At 43.3% G+C, this 25,149-nt stretch overlaps 1 long non-coding RNA gene across 1 annotated transcript in view; it reads left to right on the top strand.

The window, feature by feature from the left end:
- The first annotated feature begins 5,782 nt into the window (after window positions 1-5,782).
- The window catches only part of LOC127481341 (uncharacterized), a 45,274-nt gene continuing 25,907 nt past the window's right edge, over window positions 5,783-25,149 (top strand). The window contains exon 1 of the long non-coding RNA XR_007908196.1: window positions 5,783-6,366. This is a non-coding gene — a long non-coding RNA (uncharacterized LOC127481341). The remainder of the gene's footprint in view (window positions 6,367-25,149) is intronic.

The raw sequence follows: 25,149 nt of genomic DNA, 5'->3' as shown, positions 1-25,149 counted from the left end.
ATCGGTTTATACTGCTCTACCCTGGTTTATACTGGTCTATACTGGTCCATACTGGTTTGTACCGGTCTGTACTCGTCTGACCTTGATGGAGATGCTGAAGTGCCCCCAACTCCCTTAACTGGTCCTTACTGGTCCCACCACCCTGCTCGCTGTTCTAGTGACCTGTACTGGTCCATACTGGTCCATACTGGTCCGTACTGGTTTTTTACTGGTCTATACTGGTCTATACTGGTCTATACTGGTCTACACTGGTCTATACTGGTCTATAATGGTCTGACCTTGATGGAGATGCTGAAGTGCCCCCAAGCCCCTTAACTGATCCTTATCAGTCCCACTGCCCCATTCCCCATTCCAGTGACCCATATTGGTCTATACTGGTCCATACTGGTTTATACTGGTCTATACCGATCTATACTGGTCTATGCTGCTCTGTACTGGTCTGACCTTGATGGAGATGCTGAAGTGCCCCCAACCCCCTTAACTGGCCCTTACTGGTCCCACCGCCCTGCTCCCCATTCCATTGACCCATACTGGGTCGTGGTGGCAAGAACCCCAGCAGGAGCCAGGTGGGGTATTCCTGCCATTGGATGAGTGCTCTGGGAGGTCAGGGCTGCTCACAGATCCAGATCACAGCAGCACATTTCCAAGAACGCTGTCAAATGGGAAGGGCAAAGCACAATTATTAGGAAGGAATGGAGCTTTTCTCAGTCAGTGTTTCCAGTTTCCTACTCCTGAGGAATCTGGGGGTTGAGAAATGGAAAAGAAACTCTCATGTTGGACAAGTCACTGAGACTCCTGAGCTGTAACTTGGAATGCACAAGTGCTTCTGTAAGCAACTTCCTAAAGTGCTTTCGGTCTCTGCTCTGCTTTTGACAGAAGCAGCATCACTTCTGCTGGACCCATCTGTTTTTTCTTTATCTGCCCTTTTCCACGTGCCTGAGGTTTCTCTCAGGTCACAGTGAGTGCACAGACATTCGGATGGAGTGGTGACAGGGAAGTCATGAATGGATTTCTGATGTTGAATCTACTGTTTTGAAATGTAGTGCTGAAGTCATCGTTAGCCTTTGAGAGGGAAACAGGAGAAAAATCGGATAAACTTGTTGCTAAAAATGAGCTGCTTCAAACTGAGGTTGACCACCTTCAAAGTCTTGTTGCGCCAGAGTGCAGAGAGAAAACTGTTGCTAAAAAAACAGGCTCCTGGTTTGGTCAGGCAACTTCATAAACCAGTGTCTTACCCTGGCATTGAGACTTGGGAAACCACAGAGAACCCTGATTCTAAGTCTCAGGAGAGAAAGAAACAAGGAGAATTTGAAGTTCAACTGATGTTTCTAGAGTCTCCCAGCTTTCCTCACATTAATGAAAATAGACTGAGTGATCCCTGTGATAATGAACAAAGGGAAGATTATTCTTTACCTCCCTCAATTTCCTTTGTACCTGATACTGAATCCACTAAAAAACCTTGGACTCAAAAAGAGAACCTGACCCAGAAAACAACTCAATTCATTCTGATTCAAGTGGTTAAAGAGCAGAAGCATTATGGCGATAAACCTGGACAAATTAAAAGCCAACCAGTGAAATCCTATCAATATATCACATACCTTGGGATTCCACTTTGTTCTCCTCAACAGTTAATACAATTTCCAATGGATATGGGGACAAAATGTTCACAGCAAAATGCCAAAGATGGGATTAAAACCCAGACGAAAAAGAATTAAAATCACTGGAGAAAAAGAAGAAACCAGTCTTCAACCAAGAGCTTCACCCTGTTACTGTTTTGTTGATATTACCTTTTTGCTTTTTATTCTAATAATCATATTGTATGTTAAAATTTGGATGATTATGAAACAGTCAGCTCACTGATTACCCCCATCAATACTAGACGATGCCCGCAGTATACACCCGTCCCAGCCCCTCCAGGAGCCCTCAAATCCCATCCTGGTCCCACAGGACACTCCCAACTTCCCCTCAAACACTCCGAGGCCCCCAGATTGACTCCCAGATCCAGAAAACTCTTGCTGCCTGCCCATGGAGTGCCCAGTGTGGCCCACCAACTGCACCACAAAGCCAAAGCTTCCAGGCTTTCTGTCCTGGGAATTAGGGCTGTTCTTTCCTATTTTCAGCCATGCCTCCCAACTGATAGCCCAACTCCCAAACTGCTAGCATGCCTGTTGATACAGAATTGTTAAAATAAACCTTGTCAGTATATGTTTTCAGACACCAATTATTTAGTGTCGTTTCACTTTAATCCACCCCAAGGGAATTATTAATAAAAACCTGAGTTACCCCCTCTCCCCTTTTCCTGGGGCGGGTTGTAACACCAATCAGCACTGACTCCGCCCAGTAGGCAGAGCAAAGGAAGTTTCCTTTTGGTTTAGGGTTTAGTGTTAGGGTTAGGGTTAGGGTTAGGGGTATGGGTAAGGGTTAGGGTTAGGAAGAATTTGTCTCAGTGCGCGATCTAACAATCGCGGTTTTAGCCCATTCTGGACACGCAGCGGTGCCCAATAAGCCCCTCTCAGGCTATAAGCCCAATTCATTGCCCACCGCTGTCAGAATCTTGTGCTTTTTCTCTTGGGTCTCTGCTTTTGCTGTTGCTGTTCAGTTGCGTGTCTGGCAGAATACCCACCGCCGTCCAGTATGTACTCTACTTCTATAGAGCACTGTCCCCTAACCCCAACATTAAAAGAGAGACTGGGAGCTATGCGCAAACCCTGTTCCCTAACCCTAACCAAGAGACTGCAAGCTATGCGCAAACCTTTTTCCCTAACCCTAACCTTAAAAGTGAGAATGCAAGCTATGCGCAAACGCTTTTCCCTAACCCTAACCCTAAAAACGAGACTGCAAGTTATGCGCAAACCCTCTTCCCTAACCCTAACCTTAAAAAAGAGACTGCAAACTATGCGCAAACCCTGTTACCTAAGCCTAACCTTAAAAAAGAGACTGCAAGCTATACGCAAACCCTTTTCTCTGAACCTAACCTTAAAAAAGAGACTGCAAACTATGCGCAAACCCGATTCCCTGACCCTAATCCTAAAAAAGCGAATGCTTTAGGGTTCGGGTTAGGGTTAAGGTTAGGGTTAGGGTAGGGGTTAGGGGTTAGGGTTGGCGTTAGGGTTAGGGTTAGTCAGAATCTGTCTCAATGCGCGATCTAACTATCGCGGGTTTACCCCATTCCAGGAACGCAGTGGTGCCCAGTAAACCCCTCTCGGGCTATAAGCCCGATTCAGTGCCCACCGCTGTCAGAATCTTTTGTTTTTTCTCTTGGGTCTCTGCTTTTGCTGTTGCTGTTCTGTTGCGTGTCTGGCAGAATACCCACCGCCGTCCGGTATGTAATCTGCTTCTATAGAGCACTGGCCCCGCCCACTGGGTGGAGTCAAGAGGTGGAGTCCGTGTTGATTGTTCTGCGTCACTGGCTCCGCCTACTGGGCGGAGTCAGTGCTGATTGGTGTTGCAACCCGCCCCAGGAAAAGGGGAGAGGGGGTAACTCAGGTTTTTATTAATAATTCCCTTGGGGTGGATTAAAGTGAAACGACACTAAATAATCGGTGTCTGAAAACATATACTGGCAAGGTTTATTTTAACAATTCTTTATCAACAGGCATGCTAGCACTTTGGGTGCTGTCATACCACAATGTGACACAGAGATAACCTTTGGTGGGGGGAAAGAAAATGCATGGGGGAGAGAAAGGCAGGATAAGAGCAAGGGAGAGTAAGAGAAAGAAAAGCTGAGAGTGGACAGATGTATATAGTCACCGCCCACGGGGTCCAGCGATGCTTCCATGTCTGTCAGTTGAAGTGGTGGCCTTGATCTGCCGGGGGTGAAGGAGGGAAGTCCCCATACTCCAAGAAGTTATGAGTTATAGCCATGATTAGTGTCACGGACCATGCCTCGAGCCTCCAACATCTCGAGGGTTGCAGTCTCTCTTCTAAGGTTAGGGAACAGGCTTTGGGCATAGCTTGCAGTTACTGTGTGGACCAATTGTCAGAGACTGAAATGGTTAATGATTTATGCATTCTAGGGGACTTTTCAGGCTTTTGACTTGCATGATACCTCTGATGAGCAGTCGGGTCCCTCCCTCCCTCCAGTGCTGACGGTGTGAAGCCCTGAAAAGGCAAGAGCTGAGCTTACAGGCTTTTGAATGTTGATATATCTGATGAGGAATCAGGCCCCTCCCTCCCTCTGCTATGAGATGTTAGGGTTAGGGTTAGGGTTAAGGTTAGCAAGGGTTAGGGTTTAGGTTTTAGGGTTTACGGTTTGGGGTTTAAGGTAGCGTTAAACCATCATTTTCTGGGTATAGGCCCGATAGCTTAATTAGCTGACCTTACTAGAAAATAATATAGAGGGAGTATAGAGGATTTTGATTCCTTTAGTGTAGGTTCGATTCCTACTTTTCTAAAATTAGGAAATGAGAGGATTGGTATACCTCTATGTTTACTTTATCATAGTAACCCTTTTGGATTCAGGCACATTTCCTTGAGTGTCTTAGGTAGGGGGGTAGGCCTGCATAGGAGATAGGAAGGCTGGTATGCCATAGGCATAAGACTAATGTTAGGGGTAAGAAGTTTTTTCAAAGCAAATGTATGAGTTGATCATATCGGAATCGAGGGTAAGAGGCGCGGATTCATAAGAATCCTGTGGAAAGGAGGAGGGGCTTTGTAGCTAAAGTAGGGGGAATGAGTTCTTGAGGGAGATTAAGTGAACTGGGGTTTAGGAATAGAATGGTTGTGAGTGCATTTATTAGTATAATATTAGCATATTCGGCAAGAAAAACCAAGGCGAATGGCCCTGCAGCATATTCTACGTTGAACCCTGAGACTAGTTCAGATCCTCTTTCTGTCAGGTCAAATGGAGGGTGGTTTGTTTCGGCAAGAGTGGAGATATATCATATTATTGCTAAGGGCCAGGAGGAGAAAATGAGGTAGAGAGGTTCTTGAGTTGTAGCTAGGGTATTGAGGGTGTAGTTACCACTAAGGATAATTACGGATAGGAGAATAATGGCCAGGGTAAGTTCGTAAGAGATAGTTTGTGCGACTGCTCGGAGGGCGCCGATTAAGGCATATTTTGAGTTAGAGGCTCACCCTGATCATAGAATTGAGTAGACTGCCAAGCTAGATAGAGCTAGAAGGAAGAGTATGCCAAGGTTTAGGTCAGTAAGGGGAAAGGGTAGGGGAAGTGGTGTTCAGATTGTAATTGCTAGGAGAAGGGCTAAGATAGGAGTAGATATAAATAAGTAAGGGGATGAAGTTGATGGACGAATTGGTTCTTTAATGAATAGCTTTACTCCATCTGCTATAGGTTGTAAGAGGCCAAATGGTCCTACAATATTAGACCCTTTTCGGGCTTGCATATAACTTAGAATCTTACGTTCAACTAGGGTAAGAAATGCTACGGCGATGAGGATGGAGAGAGCATAGGATATTGATATAATAAAGTAAGTGAGGGTTAAGTGAATTGTCATGTGGTTTGTGTTGGAGTTAGGGAGAGGATTTGAACCTCTGGGTAAAGGGCTTAAGCCTTCTGCATTTGCCAAGCTCTGCCACGCTAGCGGTCCTTTTCTAGGAGGGGGTTATGGTGGAGCTCTTAGTAATTTAGTTGGGTTCATTACTGGGTGCGAAGGCGTGCTTGTGGCATAGGCCTTACTTCTTCGATCCTTTCGTACTAGAAGGAGTTGTAACATAGATAGAAACCGACCTGGATTACTCCGGTCTGAACTCAGATCACGTAGGACGGTTAATCGTTGAACAAACGAACCCTTGGTAGCGGTTGCACCACTAGGATGTCCTGATCCAACATCGAGGTCGTAAACCTCCTTGTCGATGTGGGCTCTTGAAGGAGATTGCGCTGTTATCCCTGGGGTAGCTAGGTTCATTAATCAATTATATTGGGTCTGGTTACTATTAGCACGTTGATGGGTAGTTCTTGCTTAAGATGGATTGTCTGATATTTGGAGGTTAAGTTTGTCTCCAAGGTCGCCCCAACCAAAAAATGCACACCAGCAAAATCCCGGGGGAGTAGGCCCTGTGGGTGAGTATTGTTTATGGGAGTGGTAGCAGATTTTAAAGTTCCACAGGGTCTTCTTGTCTTATGGGGTTATTCCTGCTTTTGCACGGGAAGATCAATTTCACTGATTATCTGTAGGAGACAGCTAAGACCTCGTTAAGCCATTCATACAAGTGCCGATTTATGGGACAATTTATTGCGCTACCTTTGCACGGTTAGGATACCGCGACCGTTGAACGAATTGTCACTGGGCAGGCTTCACCTTTAATACTTGGTTTGCTAAAGGCTATGTTTTTGGTAAACAGTCGGGCCTTGGATTTGCCTAGTTCCTTTTACAGATTTTAATCGTCTTTGGGGGCGCTCCATAGGTGGGTTAACAGAGTTTTGGGTATAAGGTCTTGTTAAGGTTAAAAAATATCCTGTGGATTGTTAATAATGTTGTAATGTAAGCTTGCGCCATAGAGGGGATCCCTAGTTACTTATTTTAGCATAAATTCTCTTATTTAATATAAGTTGGCCTATTGGGGAAGAGGGAGTCATGAGGAAGTTTAGATTTTTTTAGGTGAGGAGCTTTGACGCATTCTTTAATGGTGGCTGCTTGAAGGCCCACAATTAAGCTGTAATTAAATTTATCCGCTAGGGGAGAGTGTATTCTTTTTTAAAGGAGCTGTACCTCCTTTAAATAGCCCTTAATTCGCTTCATGTGGGTTGAGTGTAGTCCTGGGAGGTGAATTAAGAGGGAACTAAGATTCATTTCATAGGCAACCAGCTATCACCCAGCTCGATTGGCTTTTCGCCACTACTAACGAGTCTTCCCACTCTTTTGCAACAGAGACGGGTTTGCTCAGTAGATAGCTGCTCGTAAGTAGCTCGCTTGGGTTTCGGGGAAGCAAGCTTAAATTGGCGTTTTGCTTGGGTAGTTCTCGCTAAATCATGATGCAAAAGGTACAAGGGTTGGTCTTTGCTATTTATTGCTTGGTTTGTCATTACTATTTCATTCTTCCCTTACGGTACATGATCTCTATTGCGTCTTGAGTTTACCTTTCTATCGCCTAGACTAGGTTGAGTGAGAGAATGTTTTGATTTAATGGGTAGTATTAACTTAGTTTCTATGTAATCTGGTAGAAGAGTTAGAGTTAGGCTTCAAGGCGATCTGATATGGAACAGATATCTTTCAGGTGTAAGCTGAATGCTTTAGTTATAGCTACGTCTTGGTAGACTAAGTGCACCTTCCGGTACACTTCCCTTGTTACGACCTGCCTCATCTCTAGCTTAGGGGTTTATTATAAATAAAATTAATCCTAGCTTGTGAGGAGGGTGATGGGTGGTATGTACGTGCTTCAGAGCCAACTTAAAGGAGGCATTATTATCCTGCTTTACTGCTAAATCCGCCTTTTAGGAGTGATTTCACACTCCTTGTCGTGAGTTATTCTATGCTAGAAAATGTAGCCCATTTCTACCATCTCATGAGCTATACCTTGACCTGTCTTATTAGTGGGATGTTGCTGTTGTGCCCACTGTTAAACCCTCAGTTTAGGGGTGGGCTGACGACGGCGGTATATAGGCTGATTTGGCAAGGGATGGTTGGGTGTATCGTGGGTTCTCGGTTATAGAACAGGTTCCTCTAGGTGGGTTTGGAGCACCACCAAGTCCTTAGAGTTTTAAGCGTTTGTGCTCGTAGTTCTCAGGCGGATGCTTAAGTGGTGAAAGCATCGGGATTTAGGGCCAGGCATAGTGGGGTATCTAATCCCAGTTTGTGTCCTGGCTTTCGTGGAGTTTTGTTGATCATGAAGCTAAGATCATTTCTATGGGAGTATTGGATGCATCTTGTGCTTATAACAGCTTGGTTACATTTCAGTCTTAGTTGAAGTGATAATGAAAAACCACTCTTTACGCCGTATAAAGTTAATTTGGGTTTCTTGTGTGACCGCGGTGGCTGGCACAAGATTTACCAACCCTGGTAAGTTACTTTAACTAAGTCAAGTTTACACTTATTGCTTAATATTAATTACTGCTGAAAACCCGTGGGGGTGTGGCTAGGCAAGACGTTTTGGGCTACAATTGGAGTGGTGTGCCTGATGCCTGCTCCTGCTGTCTTTTTAAGGTGCTGAGGGCATTTTCACTGGGATGCGGATACTTGCATGTATATATTTGGCAAGAACTAACTGTAAGGTTAGGACTAAGTCTTTTTTGTCCTTGGGTATGTGTAATAGCCGTCTTAACATCTTCAGTGTTATGCTTTATTGTAAGCTGCAAGGACTAAGGCTGTTATAGGCATAGTGATTATTATTTGTGCTTGTTTTAGTTGTAGTAATAGTTGATATTGATTTAGGATTTGTTTAGTGGTTGGAGAAGTAGTTCTAGTGGATAACAAAAATGTGTTGTTGAGAAGTTAGAAGAGTAGAAAGGGGCAGGATTGTAGTGTTGTGGGCGGGTTTGTTAAGGTTTATGTTCTTGTAGTTGAAATTACAACGATGGTTTTTCAGGCCAAAGGTCTTGGATAGAGGTCAAGCAGGAATTGTTATGACGTGCTTTATACTATTTTTAAGTGTTAGTTTTATTTTGGGAGGACTAGCAGTTGCTTCCAATCCTTCTCCATACTATGCAGTAGTGGGGTTAGTGTTGGCGTCTAGTGTAGGGTGTGGATGGTTAATGAGTTTGGGGGTGTCTTTTGTATCACTAGTGTTATTTCTGGTATATTTAGGTGGGATGTTAGTGGGTTTTGTGTATTCGGTTTCATTGGCAGCAGATCCATTTCCTGAGACCTGAGAGGACTGGCAGGTTGTTGGGTATGGTGCTGGGTTAGTTTTAGTGTTGGGGGGTGGGGTGTTTATTATAGGGCTATCTGAGTTAGAGTGGTTAGGGATAAACACAGTGGATAGTGGGGGTGTTTTATCTATTCGGTTGGATTTTGAGGGAGCGGCTATGTTTTATTCTTGGGGGGTGGGACAATTTTTAATTGCGGGCTGGGGTCTGTTGCTGACGTTGTTTGTTGTGCTAGAACTTGTACGAGGGTTGTCTCGTGGGGCAATTCGGGTGGTTTAAGGAGGTGTGGTTCAGAGAATAGTTTAATGAAAATGCCAGCTTTGGGAGTTGGTGATAAAGGTTTGATTCCTTTTTTTCTGAAGGGTTGGAAAAAAGTTTGGGACCAACTGTTAAAGGTGTATGTGGGTGGAATATTAGTTAGAGTAGTGGGGGCGATTAATTGGGGAGGTAAGAGGGTGAAAGGAAATGATGGGGTAGATTAAAGTGTAAACAAACAAATGAAGAAATGAATGATGAAAGGAAATGATGGGGTAGGTTAAAGTGTAAACAAACAAATGAACAAATGAATGATGAAAGGAAATGATGGGGTAGATTAAAGTGTAAACAAACAAATGAAGAAATGAATGACGAAAGGAAATGATGGGGTAGATTAAAGTGTAAACAAACAAATGAACAAATGAATGACGAAAGGAAATGATGGGGTAGATTAAAGTGTGTTAAAAAAATTTAACAAATTGATGATGCAAATGTCTTAATTGGAAAATTAGGAGAATGGAAAGTTTGTAAAATTTGAAATTTTTGTTAAAAAATTTAAAAACAAAAATTAATGATGAATAGAGGGAAAGTCCCTAGATCATTGCAAAAAATGACAAAATTTTTGTCATTTTTTGTGAAATTGACGACAAAAAATATGTCTGGCGTACATTAATTAAATTGCAACTTGATGACAGACGTAATGGAAAAACCAAGCCAACAGCACGTGACAGTGCATCAGTGCAACAGTATGAGACCGAATAACACTTGAAACCATATCATTAATTTTCACGCGAAAGTGAGAAAACCGCTCGCCGACCATAAGGGGTACATGTCAACCATATGTGGGAGCCCCCTGGCAGAGCACTCTGAAGGGCTTATTGAGATCTACCCCAAAAAAAACCCCCAAAAGTTTAGAAGAGAGAAAATGCCGCGATCACGAGGTCCAGGTTGGCCGAACATCCCCAACCATTAGTAACGGAGCGCAAGTTTAGGAAAATTAAGCAAGTTATGGCCCTGACCGAGGAACCAGAGGCGACAAAGAGCAAGTTATGAGAGTGGGTTATTGGTGGAAAGGGAAAGAATACACCTGAAGCTGGACATGATAAACATTACTAACGCCGGGTTGCTGGTTTCTCGTGAGGAGTACGACTAATAAATAACCCAGCACTTCTTGGTTGGTACATAGAGCAAGGTTAAGTGGTGAGTGGTCCATGGACCATGGATTTTAGGTTCTGTGACGTTCCTCGTATTGAGAAGGATTTTATGCGAAAATTAGCAGCCTTAGGTTTTAGTTCGTTTGGCGGGATTATTCCTAGAACATGACATATTATGTCCTTGTGTGGGAATGTGCCTAGATCTGTGAATGACAAGTTTTGGATTGTATGGGAGATAGTATGGAAATTTGGATGGTTTTTGCAATAATAGTATGTCAGATTTTCCTACATGCATGTTATGTCTAATGTGGTGGAGGATGCTATGCAAAGTAATACATACCGTAGGGTATGGGGGGAGGGGGAGACCCCTCCCCTTGATGTACGTGTTGATTGGAAAGTTGGGGGGTGCTTGGATATTTTTTGGAAAACTCTAAGAAGGGGCGGCCTTCAGTCTTTGGTTTACAAGACCAACGTTTTTTATAAACTATTAGAGTGGTTAGAGGTTGAGTATCTTATTTTCTAGGAGACTAGTAATGGGGAATAAGATGAGAATGATTGTGAAGTAGGTAGTTGAGGCGAGTTGTCCAATGATAATAAATGGATGTTCGACTGGTTGGCTACCGATTCATGTAAGGATTAAAAGATTTGTTACTAGGATTCAGAATAGAAGTTGGGAGAGAGGTCGGAAGGTTATAGTTCGTTGCTTTGATATGTGGAGGAATGGGGCTAGAAATAGAATTAAGACGGAGGCGGCTAGGGCTAGGACTCCTCCTAATTTGTTGGGGATTGATCGTAGGATGGCATATGCAAATAGGAAGTACTACTCAGGTTTAATGTGGGGAGGTGTTACTAATGGGTTTGCAGGTGTAAAATTTTCTGGATCTCCTAAGAGGTTGGGTGAGAATATGGCAAGTGTTATTAGAGGAATGAGGAGGAACAAAAGGCCTAGAATATCTTTTATTGAGAAATAGGGGTGGAATGGGATTTTGTCGCAGTCTGAATAAATACCTAGGGGGTTGTTTGAGCCTGTTTTGTGTAAGAAAGTTAAGTGGATGAGGGTGAGACCTGCAATTAAGAATGGGAGGAGGAAGTGGAGGGCAAAGAACCGGGTAAGTGTAGGGTTGTCAACTGAGAATCCTCCTCAAGCTCATTCTACAAGTGTTTGGCCAATGTAAGGAATTGCTGAGAATAGGTTAGTAATTACTGTAGCACCTCAGAATGATATTTGGCCTCATGGGAGGACATATCCTACGAAGGCAGTTGCTATTAGAGTTAAGAGGAGAATAACTCCTGTGTTTCAGGTTTCTTTATATAGGTAGGAACCATAGTAGAATCCTCATCCAATGTGTAGGTAAATGCATATGAAGAAGAAGGAGGCGCCGTTTGCATGGAGGTTTCGGATTAGTCAGCCGAATTGAACATTTCGGCATGTATGGGAGACGGACGTGAATGCCAGGGTGATATCCTGTATAATGTATTGCTAGTAGGAGGCCAGTGGTGATTTGGATTGTTAGACAGATGCCAAGAAGAGATCCAAAGTTTCATCAGGCGGAAATGTTTGGTGGTGTTGGGAGGTCAATTAAAGAATTGTTGATTATTTTTAGAAGGGGGTGATGTTTTCGTAAGTTAGGGGCCATTAATTCTTAGTTCTGTGTAAATAAGATTATAATTAAGATAGATAGATAGAGCGAAGGATCCTAGATAGGTTTTGATTAGTCCGGAGTGTAGAGTAGTTGAAATTTTGGATACTTTGAGTTGAAGGGTCGCTAGTCCTTCTGGGCCTATTTTTTTATATCAGGATAGGTCGATTAAATGGGATGCAATGTTCTGGCCGTTGTTTAGGAGTTTAGTAGAGCTGAGGCGGTGTATAAGGGGGTTAAAATATCCTAGAGTGCTGGAGAAGTTTATAGTGATATTTTGTTTGGGGGCAGAGAAGGTATGTGTGAGTTTTGATAGTTCTAATGCCAGAATGATGCCTAATGTTGTAATAATGATAGCAGTGGTTTTTCTGACCAGTGGTATGGTTATAGGAGGGGTTTTTGTAGGGGAGATATAAGAGGTAATTAATAGACCAGCTATAATACTTCTGAGAGCGAGACGAGTAATTTGGTTTGTGACTGCTGGGTTGTTTTCATTGATGGGAGTAATGGAGGGAATCCGGGTGTAGTCAGTTTGTACTAGTAGGGCTATAGGTAGGCTGTAAGTTGCAGTAAAAGCTGTAGCTACGAGGGTTAGGAGGAGTGCTCAGGTGTTTAGATAGGAGGTGTTAAGACTTTGGATAATGAGATCTTTTGAGTAAAACCCTGCTAAAAATGGTGTTCCTATGAGAGCTAAATTTCCGATTGTCAGGCATGAGGTAGTTGTAGGGAGTAGTTTCTGTAATCCTCCTATTTTTCGAATGTCTTGTTCACCGTTAAGGCTGTGAATGATAGACCCAGAGCAAAGGAAGAGTATGGCTTTAAAGAATGCATGCGTAGAGATGTGTAGGAAGGCTAGTTGAGGTAGATTTAGGCCAATAGTGACTATTATTAGTCCTAGTTGGCTGGATGTAGAGAAAGCAATAATTTTTTTGATGTCGTTTTGGGTAAGAGCGCATGTAGCGGCAAATAGGGTGGATAGGGCACCTATACAAAGGCACATAGTTAGGGCAATTTGGTTGTTACATAATATGTGGTGAGTGCGAATAAGTAGAAAGATTCCGGCAACTACTATTGTGCTGGAATGGAGTAGGGCAGATACAGGGGTTGGCCCTTCTATAGCTGCTGGGAGTCATGGATGCAGGCCAAATTGGGCAGATTTACCTGTGGCGGCTAGGATGAGCCCTAAGAGAGGGAGAAGGGATATTTGGTTTGGGGAGGATTGCTGTTGAATTTCTCAAGTGTTTATTGAGGATGCTAGTCATGCTATGCAGAGGATTAGTCCAATATCCCCAGTATGGTTGTAAAGTATGGCTTGAAGTGCAGCGGTGTTGGCTTCTGCTCGACCGTGTCACCATCCAATCAGGAGGAAGGATATATTTCCGACTCCCTCTCAGCCGATAAATAAGAGGAATATGTTATTAGCGATGATTAGGATGAGTATTGCAATGAGAAAGATTAGAAGGTAAAGAGAGAATTTTGTGGTGTGGGGTTCTGAGGCTATATATCATGTTGTAAATTGAAGAATAGATCATGTTACGAATAGTGCAATAGGAAAAAACGTTAAGGAGTATTGGTCTATTTTAAGGCTAAAAGGGATTTTGAAGTTGGCAATAAATTTTCATTCTCAATAGAAAGTGGTATTTTCCATATTTAAGTAGATGGAGAGGATTATGGGAATTAAACTAACTATGAAGGAAGTTTTAACAGTGTGTATGATGGTTGTTGGAGAGTTTAGGTAGTTTTTGGATAGGAGGGGGAGTAGGATGGGTATAGAGAGGGTAGCCAGGGTCAAGAATATAGAGGTGTTGAGGATTAATGGGAAGTCCATTACTTTTACTTGGACTTGCACCAAGATGAATGGCTCCTAAGACCAGTGGATTGCTATTATCCTTTAAAAGTAAGGGGGCTGAGGTCTTAGGCTCAGATGCAAGAGTTAGCAGTTCTTGGTTTAAAACTATGCTTGCATGTGGGAATTCCTGAGATTAGCTCTGGTTTTAGGATGAGGAGGAGGGAGGGTAGGATATGAAGTGTTGTAAGGAGATGTTCTCGTGTATTTGAATTTTGGGTGGTTGTAATATAGGTTGGAGTTGGACCTCGTTGGGTTATAAGGAGTATGTAGAGGGTATAGGCTGCAGTTAGTAGAGTTGCGGCTCCGGTTAGGATAATGGTGAAGGTAGATCAGTTGAAGAGTGCAATTATGATAGTTAATTCAGCTATCAGGTTAGTGGTAGGAGGAAGGGCTATGTTTGTTAGGTTGGCTAGGAGCCATCAGATTCCTGTTAGAGGTAAAAGGGGTTGTAGGCCTCGTGTTAGAAGGAGAGTACGACTATGTATGCGTTCCTAGTTTGTATTAGCTAGGCAAAATAGTATGGAAGAGGTGAGTCCATGTGAAATCATTAGGATTATGGCCCCTGAAAAGGATCAGTGGGTTTGGAGTATTGTTGCGGCAATGACTAGACCTATGTGGCTAACTGAGGAGTAGGCGATTAATGACTTAAGGTCGATTTGGCGTAGGGAGATGGAGCTTGTTATTAGTGCCCCTCATAAGGCTAGGGTTAAAAATGGGTAGTAGAGGTAGTCTAATAGGGAGTTTGTAATTATTGAGGTACGCATAATGCCGTATCCCCCAAGTTTGAGGAGGAGTGCAGCGAGAAGTATGGATCCTGCGATTGGTGCCTCTACGTGGGCTTTTGGGAGTCATAGGTGTAGTCCGTAAAGGGGAGCTTTCACTATGAAAGCGAGCAATAGGGCTAGACTTGATATGAGGCCTGTTCAGGAGTTTGTAAGAGATGAGTGTGAAAGTTTTATTATAGTGATGTGTATAGTTCCTGTTTGGGTGTGAAGATAGAGGATCACTACTAATAGGGGAAGAGAACTAATTAGTGTATAAAATAAGAGGTAGATTCCAGCACTTAAACATTCTGGTTGGCTACCCCATTGTGTGATTAGAATTAGGGTAGGGATTAGGGTAGCTTCGAATGCGATATAAAATAATATCAGGTTTAAGGCTGAGAAGGCCAAGATAATGAATGGTTGGGTGAGGATTATGGTTATGGTAAAAATATATTTTCGTGTGGGAGGTTCTTGTTGAAGGTGATTTTGGCTTGCCAGGATTATAAGAGGTAGAAGTCAACAAGATAGAACTAATAAGGGGGATGAAATTTGATCAGTTCCAAGTCATGGTGATAGGCTTTTGCTAGGGTAATAGGTTGAAGGAAGTCATTGTAAGCTAGCGGTTGCAATTAAGAGGCTGTGCGAGGTGACATTGAGTCATAGGAATTTTGGAGGAGATAAGAGGGTCATGGGGAGTAATATGACTGTGGGGAGAATAATTTTTAACATTGTAGAAGGTTTAGATTGTGTAAATGATCCGATCCGTGAGTTCGGGTGGAAGCTACTAGGACTGCTAGACCGGTGCCTGCTTCACAGGCTGAGAATGCTAACATAAGAATGGGCATTAAGGTGGGGGATGTTGTTTGGGTTTGAATAGGTCATATGGAGAGGGCAATGTATATTGATAGTATTATGCTTTCTAAGCATAGCAGGGCAGAAATTAGGTGTATTCGGTGAAAGGCTAGTCCTAGACTACTTTGGGTGAAGGCAGAGTAGAAGCTTAAATGCAGAAAGGTCATTGAGAAAGTCACGGGGTAGGACTGTGGTTTGTTGAGCCGAAATCAACTGTCTTTGCTAGACTAACTTTCTGAAGTTATTCTGCTCATTCTAAGCCCCCTTGAATTCATTCATAAATTAGCCCTAGTGCGAGGAGGAGAATGACTGTGGAGGTTCATGTTAAGGTAGTGAGGGGGGAGAGGAGTTGAGTAGCCCATGGGAGGGGCAGTAGGAGGGCAATTTCTAGGTCGAACAAGAGGAATAAGATTGCGACAAGGAAGAATCGGATTGAAAATGGGAGGCGGGCAGAGCCCAGTGGGTCAAAGCCACATTCGTATGGGGATAATTTTTCTGAATCTGGATTTATTTGAGCTAATCAAAGGTTTAGTGAAGATAATACATAGTGATAGAGAAATTGTGAATATAAAGAGGATGATGTTAATTGCCTTTCTCTGGTTTTGATCCAGATTTTAGAGATTGGAAGTCAATTGTAATTAATATACTAGAAGGGCAAGATCCTCATCAATGGATTGTTATGTAGAGGAACAGTCAGATAATGTCAACAAAATGTCAGTATCAGGCCGCTGCTTCAAAGCCAAAGTGGTGGTTGGATGTGAAGTGGAATTTTACGAGGCGGAGGAGGCAAATCAAGAGGAAGGAGGATCCAATGATTACGTGGAGACCATGAAATCCTGTGGCGACGAAAAAGGTTGATCCATAGACTCCATCGGCAATTGAGAATGGAGCTTCATAATATTCTATTGCTTGAAGTGCTGTAAAGTAGAATCCTAATAGGACGGTTATAAGTAGGGCTTGGGTAGCTTGGTTCCGATTGCCCTCTGTAATGCTGTGATGTGCTCATGTGACAGTGACTCCTGAGGCTAGGAGGATAGCAGTGTTTAGTAGGGGGACTTCTATTGGATTGAGAGGTTTGATTCCTATAGGAGGTCATTGTCCTCCGAGTTCTGGAGTGGGGACTAAGCTGGAGTGGAAGAATGCTCAGAAGAATCCTAGGAAGAAGAATGCTTTGGATGTAATAAATAAAATTATTCCGTAACGTAAGCCCTTTTGGACTGTAGGGGTATGGTGGCCTTGGAACGTGCTTTCTTGTACGATGTCACGTCATCATTGGAGTATCACTAGGATTATAGAGAGTAGGCCTAGGAGTAAGAGTTGGATAGAGTTGTGGTGAAATCATATGGTTAACCCAGAGGTAGTGAGGAGGGCGGCTGCTGCTCCAAAAATGGGTCAAGGGCTTGGGTCTACTATGTGAAATGAGTGGGCTTGGTGTGTCATTAAGGGTTAAATGTTTTCTTGTAAGTAAAGGCTTAGAAGAAGTACAAAGACATACGCTTGGATTATTGCCACGGCCACTTCTAGAATTGTTAAGAGGAGTAGAATTGTTAGAAGGGACACGGTAGGTATAAGGAGGATGGTAGTGGCTGTTGAAATGAGTTGGATGAGTAGGTGTCCTGCTGTGAGGTTGGCTGTGAGGCGAACTCCTAAGGCTAAAGGGCGAATGAGAAGGCTTGTTGTTTCAATCATGATGAGGGCAAGAATTAGAGGCGTTGGGGTTCCTTCTGGTAGGAGGTGTCCAAGGGAAGCTGAAGGTTGGTTTCGTAAGGCCTGTTAGCAGGGTGGCAAGTCATAGAGGGAAGGCGAGGGCTAGGTTTATTGATAGTTGGGTAGTAAGTGTGAATGTGTAAGGTAGGAGGCCTAATAGGTTAATTGTTAGAAGTATAATTATGAGTGATGATAGGATTAGGGCTCATTTATGGCCTTTTTTGTTTAATGGGGTTATTAGTTGTTTTGTGATTAAATGGAGAAATCAGAGTTGAAGAGTTGAAAGACGATTTGTAACTCATCGATTGCCAGGAGAAGGAAGTAATAGGGTTGGGAATAACAGTGAGATGAGGATAAGGGGGATTCCGAGGAGGGTTGGGTTTATGAATTGATCAAAGAAGCTTAGGTTCATGGTCAGTTTCAGGAATGGGTTTTTATAGTGGGTAGTGTTTTGTTGGAGGGTGAGTTAGTTGGGGTAAATAGTAAGAGTTTAGGTTGAAGGATAAGAGAAAAAGTGAATCATGAAGTTAGTATGATAAAAAGTCAAGGTGCGGGGTTTAGTTGGGGCATGTCATTAAGGAGGGTGAATAATCCTCTTTCTCTAGCTTAAAAGGCTAGTGCTGGTTCATAGCTTCTTAATGATTAGGATGTTAGAAGTGAAGATCAGTTTTCGAAGTGTGTTAGAGGGGCTGATTCTACTACGATAGGTATGAAGCTGTGGTTGGCTCCACAGATTTCTGAGCACTGACCGTAGAAGATTCCAGGACGGGTTGTGATAAAGGAAGTTTGGTTCAGTCGTCCTGGAATTGCATCGGTTTTTACACCAAGGCTAGGAACAGCTCAGGAGTGGAGAACGTCATCAGTTGTAACAATAATTCGAATCGGGGATTCTATTGGAATGACGATGCAGTTATCAACTTCTAGGAGGCGGAAATGACCAAGTGGTAGATCCATAGTTGGTAGTATGTAAGAGTCAAAAGATAAATCTTTAAAGTCTGTATATTCGTAGGATCAGTATCATTGGGGGCCAATAGCTTTGAGGGTGAGGTCAGGTTCATCGATTTCGTCTATCATGTAGAGGATTTGAAGGGATGGGAGGGCTAGTATAATTAGGACAATGGCGGGTAAGATTGTTCAGACAAGTTCTACTTCTTGTGCGTCGACGGTGTTGGAGGATAGTTTTTCTATAAGTATAAGAGCTAGTAAATACAGGACTAGGCTACAAATGGCTAGTGCGACTATTAGGGCGTGGTCGTGAAATTCAATAAGTTCTTCTATAATAGGGGATGAAGCGTCTTGAAAACCAAATTGAGAGTGGTTGGCCATGGAGTTGGGATGGGATGTACTGGGTTTTCACCTGTGATTTAGTCTTGATTTTACTAACAACCCATAAGAAAGAAGCATGAGTGGTTTGATGCGGTTGGCTTGAAACCAGCTTATGAGGGTTCGATTCCTTCCTTTCTTGTACTTGGACAAAAGCTGGTTCTTCAAAGGTATGGTAGGGAGGAGGGCAGCCGTGAATTCATTCAATGTTTGTGGAGGTAAGTTCTGGTTGCACTACTTTCCGTTTGGATGCGAAGGTTTCTCAGATAATGAACATTAGTATAATTACAGCTACTATGGAGATGAGGGAGCCGATGGAGGATAGGGTGTTTCATAGGGTATAAGCATCTGGGTAGTCTGAGTATCGTCGTGGTATACCAGCTAGGCCTAGGAAATGTTGTGGGAAGAATGTTAGGTTGACCCCAAAGAATATTACTCCAAAGTGGGCTTTAGCTCATGTAGAGTGAAGGGTGTAGCCAGTGAACAGTGGGAATCAATGTGTGAAGCCAGTAAAAATGGCGAATACTGCCCCCATAGATAATACATAGTGGAAATGTGCAACTATGTAGTAGGTGTCGTGCAGGGCGATGTCTAGGGAGGAGTTGGCAAGAACGATGCCTGTTAGTCCACCAATGGTGAAGAGGAAAATAAAGCCTAGGGCTCATAGTATGGGCGGGTCTCATTTGATTGTTCCACCGTGTAGGGTTGCTAGTCAGCTGAAGACTTTAATGCCAGTGGGGATTGCAATAATTATGGTGGCGGATGTGAAGTAAGCTCGGGTATCTACGTCCATTCCAACTGTGAATATGTGGTGAGCTCATACAATAAAGCCCAAGAAACCAATGGATAATATGGCTCAGACTATGCCTATGTAGCCAAAGGGTTCTTTTTTACCGGCGTAGTAGGCTACAACATGGGAAATAATTCCGAATCCTGGTAGGATAAGGATGTAGACTTCTGGATGGCCAAAAAACCAGAATAAGTGTTGATATAAAATTGGGTCTCCACCTCCTGCAGGGTCAAAGAATGTAGTGTTTAGGTTTCGATCTGTTAGAAGCATTGTAATGCCAGCAGCGAGGACTGGTAGGGAGAGGAGAAGTAGAACTGCAGTAATTAGGACGGATCAAATGAATAGAGGGGTTTGGTATTGTGAGAGAGCAGGTGGTTTTATATTGATTACTGTGGTGATAAAGTTGATTGCCCCAAGGATGGATGAGACACCTGCCAGGTGAAGGGAGAAGATGGCAAGGTCTACTGATGCACCGGCGTGGGCTAGATTTCCGGCTAGGGGTGGGTATACTATTCATCCTGTTCCGGCCCCGGCTTCTACTGTAGAAGATGCTAGAAGAAGTAGGAAGGATGGAGGAAGTAATCAGAAGCTCATGTTATTTATTCGTGGAAATGCTATGTTGGGGGCACCAATTATTAATGGTACTAATCAGTTACCAAACCCTCCGATTATAATAGGCATTACTATAAAGAAAATTATAACGAAGGCATGTGCGGTGATGATTACATTGTAAATTTGGTCATCACCTAAAAGGGTGCCTGGTTGTCCTAGTTCTGCTCGAATGAGGAGACTAAGGGCTGTGCCGATTATACCAGCTCATGCGCCAAAAATAAGGTAAAGTGTGCCGATATCTTTGTGGTTAGTGGAAAATAGTCAACGGTTGATGAAAGTCATAGGTAAGATGGTTGAGTGTAGAAGCGTTAGGCTGTAGTCCTTTTTACAGAGGTTTGATTCCTCTTCTTATCGATTCTGTAGTGAAGTTCATGTTGAGTTGCAAGCTCATTGATGTGCATTAAACATGCGCCGGGATCTAGTAGACAGAAGCCTGTTGGTTGGGGCATTTAGCTGTTAACTAAAATTTTATGGGATCAAAGCCCATCTGTCTAGGGGGAGGTTCTAGCTTAATTAAAGCATCTGAGTTGCATTCAGGAGATGCAGGTTAGTATCCTGTGTACCTTAACAGAAACTAAGAGGGATTAGCCCTTGTTTAAGGCTTTGAAGGCCTTCGGTTTAAATAACCTAAGTTTCTAAGGGATTGCGAGTACTATGGGAGATAGTGGTAGGAGTATAATTGATAAGGAGGTAAAGGTTGTGGTTAGGGTGTTAGTTGGTTTGTTAGTTTGTCATTGTTTTATGTAGTTAGTGAAGTTTGGGGGTAGTGTGATGGTTGCACAGTAGGCCAGTCGTAGGTAGAAGAAAAGTCCAAGTAAAGAGAGTAGGGTAATAGCTGTGGCTACTACTGTTAGTTCTTGTTTTGTGAGCTCTTGAATAATTAACCATTTGGGTAGGAATCCCGTTAGGGGAGGAAGACCTGCAAGGGAGAGGAGAGTGAGCATAAGGATTGTGGTTAGTGATGGAATTTTGGTTCATGTGGATATAACAGTGGATAGTTTTAGGGTATTGGTTGTGTTAAGGATGAAGAAGATGGCGGAAGTTGTTACAGTATATAGATAGAATGTAATTAAAGTCAGATTTGGGTTATAGTTGAGAATAATAGTTATTCATCCTAGGTGTGCGATAGATGAGAAATAAAAAGATTTTCTCTCTACCTCCTGGCCACTTCATGGGAAGCAGGGCTTCACCACACAGAGAAGCCGCTCAGAAGGTATGTATTGTAAAAAAATGGATTTTCCCCCTTTCCTGTTCCTTTCCTGAGTTCTTGTAGCTGAGCTGACGCCATATATTCTGCAATGTCCCTTTGGTCCATTTGGCTCAACTGACCTGTCTGTATCGCCTCCCATGATCTTGCCCCCGATTCAGGGGACGAAGATGACAATGCAGATGCTGCACCAGCCCTGCTCAGCAGTTGCCAAAGCACTGGTGTGATTAACCCCTGTGTAGCTCCCAATGCAAAGCACAGCACTGTGACGCCTGCAGTGAGAAAATGAACTCCAGCTCAGACAGACCCAACACATGTGGGATTCTGAAATGTCTCAGGGTTCCTTTGGTTCCACGATGCCCCTCTCAGACCTGGCAGTAGAAAAATAAATCAAAAAATTGAGAAGAAATCATCTTAAAGTCATGCTAAGCCTGTCTTCTACAGTCCAGAATCTATATATGTGTGACTGCAGATACTTGGGATGAGGGTAGATGCTCAGAGGAATTCATGGGTTTGATCTAGGAAACCTGTCCCAAAGTTTTCACTGCCTTTTCCTCCTTGGACATTTCCTGATGCCTGGAGGAAGCTCATGTCCAACAGCAGCAGGCGACCCTTGTATAACAAGGAATGAATGATGCTCCTCGTGCGGTGGTGAGACAAAGAGAAGTTTATTCAAAATTCCCACTCTTAAATCCCTGCGTACCATGTGACTTCTTCAGCCAATAGAGTTATATGTGACTGCGCATGTCCCCTCGGGCCCATCGCCCTGGCACATCCCCTGTGCATCCAGACACGCCTCCCACATATCCCCTCTCTCTAATATCTTAAAGAAGTCACAAAAAGCAGTGCAAAAAACAGTGCAAACAACCAGAACATTGTAAACTACCAAGCTTCGCAGCGACCCAGCGCATTGCTTCGCTTAGCTTCTTAACTCTAATATAAACCTTTTAAAACCTTATATTCCTTTAGGGTAGTGCAACTTGGATAATTATTAACTTGGGGCCTTTAGCCCAACTGTGTGTAAACTATAACTTTTATTAATCTGAGGGTTTTTTAATAACTGGGGATTTCAAACTTTATTCAAGAAACAGGGTAAGCATATCAAAACTCAATTCTTTCAAGGTGACCTTGTGGTGTAGGTAATGTGGTCTTGTGAGGTATTCTGTGTTTTTATGTTTTCCAGTCACACAGCTCTCTTATTCATTCACTCATCTCACACACGACGGCCGTCATCATTCACGCATACACATACACACACCAATATTTGCAGTTTGCTTGTCACCACATTGGTCATTAATATAAACTGAAACATAACATAACTGTTTTTAAACTCCTGAGTTATCTGGTTCCTGCAGCTGTGATTGTGTATCCAAATAGGGCTTTACACACCTGGAGGGAATCCACTTCAGTTCTTTTCCTGTTGCCACACAAGCGTAACCTCTCCCCCAAGTCAGAAGATCTAAAGGTCCTGTCCATTGTCCTGAGATCAAATCTTTTACCATGACTAATGGCCTGGGAGAGGCAAACGCCTGAGATTTGTGCTGCTTCTCATATCTGCTTCTTTCAGCACTGTCACAATTTAAAAAAATGATAACATATGTGGCTTTCCACAAACGTTCTTGTGGACTGTATAGCTTCTCCCCCCCTCTTTGTTTTATTAGCATCTCTTTCAGTGTGCGGTGTGCCCTTTCTACAATTGCTTGTCCCGTAGGTGAGTGTGGAATTCCTGTAATATGTGAAATTCCCCATTCTGATAGGAAATTCCTTACCTTTTCAGAGACGTATGCTGGTCCGTTATCGGTCTTAATCTGTTGTGGAGTGCCAAGGGTAGCAAAACAGCTTAGCCAGTGTCTTATTACATCCTTGGCTTTCTCACCTGTGTGTGCTGTAGCAGTGATGTACTGTGAATGTGTGTCTACAGTTACATGTACATATTTCAAGGGGCCAAATTCTGGGATGTGTGTAACATCTGTTTGCCATATCTGATTGGATATTAACCCTCTGGGGTTAACACCTTCCTGAGATGGCATGAGGGTAATTTTTTGACAGTCTGGACAAGTCAATATGATATCTCGGGCCTGATTGATAGTAATTTTGAATTGTCTCTTTAGAGAGCGTGCATTCTGGTGGAAAAATGAATGGGACAATTTTGCTTGCTCAAGGGTCCTAGGTACTGTGTTGAACATTGCTGCTTTGTCAGCTTCTCGGTTCCCTTCAACTATTGGCCCTGGCATGTCAGTGTGAGACCTGATGTGCATTATATAAAAATCAAACCTTCTGTGATTGACAAGGAACCAAATACAATGCATTTCAAACAACAAATGAGGGTTAGAAACATCCCGAAGAAATGAACATTCTAGACGTGAAACTAGCCCTGCAGCATAACAAGAATCAGTGACAATATTAACAAGTTGTTCAGAAAACTTTTCCAAGGCAATACAAATGGCAGCCAGTTCCAGAACCTGCACAGAGCATTGGTTCATGGTCTGTACTTTTTGTTCCCATTGTCCGGTATCAGGATTTATCCAAGTCACTGCAGCTTTCTGTGATCGCCCAGATGCATCTGTAAAAACTGTGAGGCCTTTTACTGGCTCACTTCTGCATCTAGTCGTGGTTCTTAAAGGCAAATTACCGATTTCTGCCCAAAGTTTGTGCTTAGGGAGATTAACTGAAATGTTACCATCAAAACCTGCTAAGGTAGCCTGGAACTTGGTGTCCTCAGCTAGCATCCAAGCTAAATTGTCCTTCGTGGCTGGAATGTAGATGACCGCTGGATCCCTTCCATCTAGTTCCTGTAATCGAACTCTGCCTTTAATAACAAGCTTAGCAAACATTTCATTAATTGTCCATACAGTTTTAGGTGGGGTGTGGGGCAGAAATAGCCATTCTAGAACCAGCAGTGGGTCCTTTTCAGTCTGGTCCCACTGGAATAAGACTGCAAATGGCTGGTACCTGCTGGGAATTAAGGCCAGGCAGATTTGCAGTTCAGGATCTCTCCTTCTGCTCTGCCTAGATTCGATCGCCTTGGCATAGATGTCTAACGCCTGTTTGGCCTCTGCTGTCAGAGCCCTATTAGACGTCAGATCAGAGTCCCCCTTTAGTAACACAAAGAGAGGGTGTAGCTCCTCTGTGGTTAAGCCTAGAACAGGCCTTAACCAATTAATAGCTCCCAGGAGTTTTTGCAACTCATGTAAGGTTAAAGTGTCTTTTACCTCGAGCTGCAGCGGCTGTGGGGAAATCTGTTGTTGCGTGATTCTCCGTCCAAGATAGCTCCAGGGTTGCGATCGCTGGATTTTCTCTTCTGCAACCTGTAAGCCTGCTTCTTGGACAGCATCAGTTAAAGCAGTAACAACAATTTGCAGTTCATTTTCTGTGGCCATGCTTATTAAAATATCATCCATGTATTGGTAGATTATTGCAGAGGGAAAACGTTTTCTGACGGGTTGAATAGCATTTGCAACTACTGTTTGGCATATGGTTGGACTGTTCTTCATCCCCTGAGGGAGAACAACCCAGTGATACCTTTGCATAGGCTGTGAGTTGTTTAATGCTGGAATAGAAAATGCAAACCTTGGGGCATCCTCGGGGTGCAGGAATATGGTGAAAAAGCAGTCCTTTAAATCAATTATTGTCAGAGGCCAGTTCGCTGGGAGCATAGCAGATGAGGGTAATCCTGGTTGCAATGCCCCCATAGACTCAATGACTGCGTTTACTGCTCTGAGATCCTGAATCATCCTCCATTTGCCAGTTTTTTTGGGAATGCAAAATACAGGAGTGTTGCAGGGACTATTTGTTGGCACAATGTGTCCTGCTTCCAATTGTTCCTCTACAAACATCTTTAAATGTTCAAGCCTTTCTTTTTTCATGGGCCATTGGTCTACCCAGACCGGCTGGTCACTTTTCCAGACCAGCTTAATCGGTGCTTGGGACGGCTGACCAATGGCCCCTATTGAAAAACCTGGTTGCTTGCAGGAGGAATTTGCATTACTGTGCCAAACTGGGAAAGTATATCACCGTCCCCACAGAGAGCAAGGGATCGGGGCTATGAATGGAGCTACCTTTGCTACTTGCCCCTCTGGTCCCAAGACAGTGAGTACTTGAGCACTCTGTCTGGGTCTTTGTGTACCTCCCACCCCTTGAATGGTTGCAGCTGGGCAAACAGTAGGCCAGTCAAGTGGCCATTCGGAGTCCTTTATGATGGAAACATCGGCTCCCGAATCCAAAAGGCCTGT

Source organism: Manacus candei, unplaced genomic scaffold, assembly GCF_025592945.1.
Source record: "Manacus candei isolate 608988 ecotype Guabito, Panama unplaced genomic scaffold, ASM2559294v1 h1tg000078l, whole genome shotgun sequence".
NCBI classification, from domain to species: Eukaryota; Metazoa; Chordata; class Aves; order Passeriformes; family Pipridae; genus Manacus; species Manacus candei.
Note: the sequence above shows the minus strand (reverse complement) of the source record. Positions and strands in the feature narration are given on the sequence as shown.